This window comes from Salarias fasciatus, chromosome 19 (assembly GCF_902148845.1).
Source record: "Salarias fasciatus chromosome 19, fSalaFa1.1, whole genome shotgun sequence".
Classification (NCBI taxonomy): Eukaryota; Metazoa; Chordata; class Actinopteri; order Blenniiformes; family Blenniidae; genus Salarias; species Salarias fasciatus.
In genome coordinates, this window is record NC_043763.1 from 18,505,098 (window position 1) to 18,513,158 (window position 8,061).

An 8,061-nucleotide genomic window follows, 5' to 3' on the forward strand; every position below is an offset into this window, starting at 1 on the left:
TTCACAAATACTGCAAATCGGCCACTTTTCTTACTTTTTTTTTTTTTTTTGTTTGTTTTTTTTTGTTTTTTTTTTGCAATTGTAACAGAATTTGTGGTGGTGGTCTCTCTGGGATGGAGTTTTCATCTTTACAGTAGTGCCCACAGACAGTCTTTCATTCAGTTATCTCCACCTGAGCGACAGATATCAGACATCCAGTGTTGGCTTTCAGCTTTTTACCAGATACTCACACCTTTAATTACATGACACACGCTTAATTACATCAACTCTTCACAGGATTCTGCACTGACATGATCTAACCAGTTGATCTGGTTTTCTCTGCCACTAGAATCTCCTCAAGCGAGTTTGGGAGAGAAGAGGATCAACATTTCTCTTGCAGCCGCCCACATTGGGTTTAATATTGGTTTAGATCCATTCTTACAAGATATGGCAGGAGTGGCAGCGTTTTCATTTTCAAAGAAAGTGACTCAGGTTTGAGGCATCTCACTGATACTCAAGGTTTACTCAGACATTTTAATTTATCCAAAACAGCTCTCATCTACAGAAGAGGATTAGGGCCACTGGGGGAAAAAAAGAAATCTTAAATTCTGACTTTCAACTCAGAATTGTGACTTTAAAGTCAGAAGTATGGGTGCCTGTAAGGGGCCTGTTCGGTGGGCTGCTGAGGAACAGGTGGGCAGCCACACGTGGACCGACGATCACAGACTGGACACAGTTCTTACATGGTCGAGGAGGAAATAATATCCTCAATGGAACAGCACAAGGTGAGTGAAAATGATCATTATTTTGTACTTTGCGTTTGTGAAAATGTGTGTGATCTGCTGCTGTGCCGAATGCTGCTGTTTTTCTGCTTTAGTGGCAACGACCGGGTTTCACTGGTCACACCCTGCAGCACACAGCTGGGTTGATGCCACAGCAGCTGCCAGGTGTCTTATTATTTTCTAATAATAAAGGCATCTGAAAAGTGAATCTATTTGTGCCATCAAAAGCAGGCATTACATCTTTTCGTACTGAAAAATGGAATCGACTGTAATCAGAATTTTAATCCCCAATGTTGGAATTTTCCCTCTAAAGATCCATATCAGTCAGACCCTACTTAATAATTCATTTGTCCCCATCTTTTGAGGTAGAATCTTGCTTCAAAACACACTTTATCACATTAATTACAGCACAGCATTCAACTTTAGCAACATAATGTTCTTTATTCAGGTGCAACACTGTTTAGTAACGATCTTGATGAAATATGACATTCACTGACAAGAAATATTGTGCTAGTATCACCATGGTTGCAGGTTAAAAGGTGAGGATCAATTGACACTCTTAAAAGGTGCAACACTCAAAGAGTTTTGAAACATGGAAGGCAAATTGCAAAATCCTTTTTTCTTGCCAGTAATGGCCACAAAACCCTCAGCACAACACAACCTGCTCTTACGAGGTTATGAGGTCTTGTGGCGGTAACACTAAACACAGCTGTGTGAGAGCGGATGCTGCGGACGGCGTGGACCCGGCGTCAAGAACCACTACCCGGTTAGAAGAACCACTTCCCACTTTACATCTTACTGAAGTAATCATTTGGATACCTACAATCACGCTAAAGTAACAATACTTTTCTAACAGTTTAATATTTTGAGACTGTGAACTTGTCCATGTGTGAATGTTAGGATGGAAGGTGTGTGTTTCTGTTTGCCCTGTCATGGAGTGAACCGCACATCTTAAATCAACTGCTTGTACAGTCTTTCACCCCTGCTTATCTCTCTCTCAAGACTTTTTACTCCCAATAACGTCACTATTTTAGCAGCTTCACAGCTCTGCTGGAAATCGGAGTGTTCGTCTAAATTTCACAGCATCTTGGTGGAGCTCAAGCAGGTGTCCTTTGGAGCAGATAATGTACCAACTCTGGTCAAGAGTTGAGAGGGACAAAAAAAATGTGGATGAGGAGGCCAGGATAGCAACCCCCCACACGTTTCCCCTGCCAACAACTGCAGTTCTTAGAAACAGGTCAGTCTGAATGCCCGGCCAGCCCACCCCCGCATTGTACACTCCGCTCCAGCATTGGCCGCTTTCAAAAGCAGAGGGAGGCCGTGTCACCTCCTCACCGCCACCACCCCCCCCAACGCCACCCAACATGCTGACCCCGGCCCCCCGAAGTTCATTTGAACTCATTTGATGCCATTCTGCTTTCTTTTCCTTTTTCCACCACCCACCCCATCTGTCGGGTTTCAGAGCAAAGCTCGGGAATTTCACCAAACGGCACACCTTACCCCGAACTGAAATATCAATCAAACTCCAGGAGGGAAAGACAGGGAGCCTAGAATCTCCGTCTTTTTCAAAATTGAGTTATTGAGTTCATGGAAACACAGTTTATCAGGGTTAAGCCAGTCTTTTGCGATATGTATGATGCACATGTTGAAATCAAAATAAAGATAAACATGATATCTGTAGTTGTGGCTCGAGCCTACCCTTGGTTGTAATCTAAAAATGTGGCTTTTTAGATATGTGATGCTCTGCAGTCACTCGCATAAGTGACGTTCCTGATCTTAATGATGTGGAGTGAATGTCAGCTCTCTTTTTTTTTGGGGGGGGGAGGATGACAAATCACTTCCAGCACCTCCGACCGAATGCGGTGTGTGACACGTCTTGGAAGCGGTGGAGGGAATTCTCCACTCATTCATTCCTGTCGCTTTAAGAACAGGTCTGCCCAGGAGTGGACAGAAGATGTGAGAAAGCCTTGAACAGGAGGTGCAGGATTTGCTGAGATATTCATCAGTACAGTGTCTGACTCAGCCTCGGTGACAAAGCTCCAGCCTAGTTCACTCCTTTGTGTTTGGGGAAAACCAGTGACACTGTTTCCCTGCGTCAACAAATAACAGTTGTTTAGCTAAATGTCATTGGGTACGATTCCAGTTAAATCAAGCCCCCCCACACCCCCCTTTTTTTAAAAAAAAAACAAAAAGAAGAAGAAGAAGAAGAAAGAAAAAACTTCACAAGGCTTTCAGCTTCCCCATGACAACCAAAACCAGGCCACAGGAAGTGGGTCAGCTGAAGCTGGTGCAAAGCATAAGAGATGGAGCTGAATTTAAGATGACATGAGTCCACGGGAAAGCAACAGAAGGATTTTTTTCTGTAAGTGCCAGCACATGTGGATGTTTATGAAATCATATTTGGACACGTGATGGGAAGTACCACTTACCAGATACTAATTTCTACAATCAGTGCAAATCTGAAATTGGAAAATCAGAAGTGATGATTGATCTCATTTTAAATATTCAAAATATATACCCTAAATAAAGTATTAAATGTACATTGCTATTACAAATGGAGAAAAACTGAAGTTTTGAGAAAACAACTCCCACAACAAGTGAGCTACAAGAACGCTGTTATAAGCTATGATAGGTACATAACATCTTTGTACGTCAGTTCCTGAACCAGGGTGTTTTTCCAAGTTGGGAACAGATCAAAGTTAGAAAACAACAATAATGATAATTATCCGACTATTACCTTGCAGGCGCTCTAACGTCACAAAACGACAAGCAACAGTGACTTCGAGACATGGTGTACAGAACAAAGTTTGTGCCGCACCATCAGGTGCCGATAGGAAAATCACAACTTTAAACCAAAAGCAAACAGTTGCCTTGGGATTTCCAGCACTCAGCTTCATCGCCACCCTGTTGGAAACGCGTCCTCAAAGCAGCATTTTGATTTATTTTAAACAGACCAAGAAAAAATAGGCCTGTTTGGACTCTTCTGTCACTTCTGTTTCAGAATTAAAAGTACTGCACAAAAGTACTTCATAAATTAACTGGTACTAATAATAATAAGTGTGGCAAAGCTTTAGAGAAAATCAAATAGTTTACTGAAAGATGGCTGATAATTATAGTATATTCAAAATACAGATCCTCTGTATGGACAGAACATTGTTACATAACAAAATACAGCATATCTCTCCAGCACCAAAACTGAAATCAAGAGGCTACTCAGAAAGTTTTAGGATGCTTATAACAATCTGCCACCCCTGTATTACTTGCAAAAATAGCTTCATGAAAATAAATAATACCTAGAATCAAGGAAAGAAAGAGATGATGCCATTTTTGTCAAAAGTTAAATTATTTAAAAAAAAAAAAAAGCTCTTTTTAAGTTTCACTGGATAAAACGTTTTGAATAGCTCTTTGTGTTTTTTTTAAGTCTGTCTTTAATATATCTCTTGCTTTATTTAATGTTTTACTAAAGAAATTATCTTTTCATAGCCACCAGCCTTTTATCAGCAGTGAATTGCAGGGTGTTGCCGATTTAAAATCTGTATTGTCAGTTTTACATGAATGAGCAGTTCATATTTACAAACTAAACAAGGTCACTTAAAGCCATTTTGTAAACAAAGTGTTATAACCTTTTTTTGTATTTCAATTAATCCCTATCAGGGGTAAATCCAGGAAAGTTAGGTTAACACTTTTTTTCCTCCCCCTTCTCTCTGAAACTCTGACCTTTTTAAACGGTCCAACTAACATAAACCACACTTTTGTGATTTGAAACATGTTATGTTATTGTGACCACTGAACACAATATCCTCCCCTTGCTGGAATATAAATGACGCAACTGCTTTCGTTCCTTCTCGTCAACATAACCTTCAAAGCTACGGTGTGTGTGGCTTTGTGGAGCATGTCCTGTAATCTTGCTCCTGTCCTCCCTCACCCCGCTTCCCCATCAGCTTGACAGCCAGTTTCTTGTTGACCTCAGGCAGTACCTATAAATACATATAAACAAATATTAAAATAGTCAAGAGTTAAAACTGGAGGTTTCAAGGGTTTTTATCTACCTCAGATGATCATAATATACTGAGCATGGGAACATCTCTTGTTGCCTGTGGCAAAGAAACTGTTGATTTTCTCCTTGAGCACATCTATATTTAACTGCTGAGAAGGCAGAGCACATGTGATGACCATGAAAATAATCCAGAAATGGAACTAGTGCACGCAATCAATTTATTTATTTATTTTTTTGACAGTTTTGCAATTGTGAAACAGTTTTAGTGAGGTTCAAAAAGTAGCATTTCAATCTGTGTATTATGGTCTCTGTGCTTACAGTTTAGAATTTTCCATCTTTTGTGCAGAATCCCTGATCACTAAGGGCTGTTCTCACTATGTTTGCCTCTGGACAGTGTTTCACGGTGTTTTTTTTTCACTTGAGGTTTGGATGTAAGTCAGAAAGACTGCAAACGTAGAAAACAGTAAGTCTTTTTTTTTTTTTTTTTTTTAATATCGCAAATAGTTAAAAAGTTAATGTCACCAAGTAGTTGTCCCACATGCAAGCACCTCCCCTGTAACACTGAAGGCCACTCAGGCCATTCTTTTCTTCCAAATCTGAACTTTTGCTTCTATTTCTGTCGTCCTTTAAAGTTTCCTAGAGCAAACGGCAGCACCATGACACCTAGACTGTATAAAGCTGTGAACTCTTCTCTTCAGTCTGTGACTTTTTTTTTGTGCAAAAAGGATCAAAGGAGTGAAATGTGCTGATGCAGCTTGTTCGCCGAGCTTCAGGCCAACCCTGGAAGCACCAAAGAAGTTCCAGCGAAAATCCGATCACTTTTTTTTTCCCCCCATTCTTTTTTTTTTTTTTTTCCTCCCTCCCCGGGCCGTGGTCTCCACACCGCCGAGCAGACAAACTCTGGGGAACTCAACCTTGAAAGAAGAAGATATGATGAGTCAGCACAGAGCCAGATTAAACAACTCTCCTCTCATCACTCCAGAAACAGAGCTGACAAGTGGGCAACTGGGGCAGCCGCATGGTCACAGGGTCACTTCTTTTCAGTCCAATTAGTCTTTCAGGATACGGAATTAAATATAACTATTCGAGAATAGGATACAGATTTGATTTAACATTTTATTTGCACATCTTAATATCCATCTGTCCATTTTAAATCCTGCCTTGATGACTTCGGGCTGGATATGACCCCAGCTGGCCACTGTACCAATACAGAGGCCTCAAAGTCATGTGAGATAAATACAGCATATATTAGTTTGCTTCTAATCTTGCTGAGGATCTGCAATAGGTTTTGATGCCCAAAACAGCTCACAACAAACTAGTTCATCTTAAAGCCATTATTCAGTCGTACTTTGTACTCAGCGTTCAGAAACTCCATCATACAAAGGGACAACCAGATAATAATCAAGTCCCACTGACAATAGTGTTTTCTCTGGGCCTGATCTTATTTAAGGCAGATGAATAGTCAACAGAGTTCAATGACATGGAGCTTTTCCATTGCTTTAGCAGCCCTGAGAGCTATTTTTATTGTTAGTTATTCACCCATTCACGCCCTAATAGTGACAGCTGGTAGACTGTCACCAACCGTAGCCAGGCCAGATGCATCCTGGCCTGCGTGCGGCAGTGTTTGGACTGTGTGAAGAAGTTTGGCACACATGGATCAACCAGAAAAGTGTCATTCAGGAGCCAAACTGCTGAATTCTGCTTGAAAGGTGACTTTCAAATCAGTGAGTTTCCTCGTATCTTGTAAAACATGGGGACATGTAGATATAGACTCCAATAGTTCATTCATCATTTAACAGAATTCAGAACGGGAAGGTAGGCTCTGTCAGATAGCCTCACTATTCTCAGTAGAACAAGAAACATTCAATACACATATGAATATCAGTGACACAAAAAAACCTATATAATACACATGCATAATTTCGAGAAACGGAGAAGACGTCTGTAATATTTGTTTGTGCCAAACTGCATTACGAGCTACCAAAGGCAAGGAGCAATGCACTCACAGCCACAACAGCCCATAACACTGCACTGTATCATGTGGGAGGCCACCAACAATCACTAGCCTTGTTTTATTTTGTGAGACCTTGTGGATGTGGGGGTTTGCTCACAATAGTTCGCAGTTCCACGATAACAGAAATTCCTCTCATAGTGAGAGACAGACATTACAAAAAGAGCCGATAGAGCTTGGCGAAGGACAGTCTAGAGACAGAAAGTCAGTGAAAGAACAGTCAAAGGAAACATAGCAAGGAGGGAAAATTTGCTATTATGTATTATTTTTAATGTTTTCTGATCTTGTGATGGTGGAAAACCTGATAAACATCTGCAGAAAATTAATTAGCCCTCCGAGTGCCGGCTTACTTCCTGCCTGACAGGCATGGCTCTGCAAAGGAGCTGAAGCATGCTTGGCTGCTGCAAGTTCAACTTCGGGGCAGAAATATGAAGAAAAACAGCCACATAGGAATATAATTGTGGGGTTGTATCACCAGACAAGTGTCGCTGGAGCTCATTTGAACTCTCTTACATGGCAAAAAATGATTGTGCCTCTGCGTTTTTGAGGAAACCACTTGGAAAAGCAATGACTTCACTGGAAACCCTGTTGTGCAGAAAGTAGAATGCCAGCCTGATTGTGGCCTCAAGACCTGGAAAAGATATTAATGCATAGCCCACGGATATGTGGTCCTCCCGAAGCCCCGAAACTTCCTGCTGGCCTCCTGAAACTGATTCCTTTTCTACATTTCCACATGTACCATTGGGTCACTTTAACCAAATTCTCCATTCTCCACTAATTTGTCATGTCTGTGTGCAAACCAGATGTGCACCAAGGCAACCTTTGAGCTGATTAGCTTCTGCATTAAGGAGGAAAACTTCTGGAATCCGGTTGGAAAAGCATTTTATTGCTGGGCTTTGGCTGCTTGGTTAGAATATTGTCAGTTTGACTCCAGTAAGAACTTTGCTGTGGGAAGTTTGCATGTTCTCCATGCCCATGCATGGATTTTCTTTGAGTTTGCGTGATCTCTCTACAATTGCAAATAGGTTTGTTTGTTTTAGAAGCCTTTTATGTTCAGTCAACCTTTCGATAATGACTGCTGTACACACTCAAACACCAGAAATGCTAACGGTTTTCATGTGGCGACACTGGTGGGTTCTGGGTTTCCTCGGTGAAACTGTCCATTCCTCTGAATTTTTGTTCTGCTCCGGACTTGAACAGAACATTTCCTTCACAGGGATGTTACACAGGATTCCACTCAAAGAACCAGTCCAAGTTTTCTTTCTGTTCTTTTATTGTCATCACATTTCAGG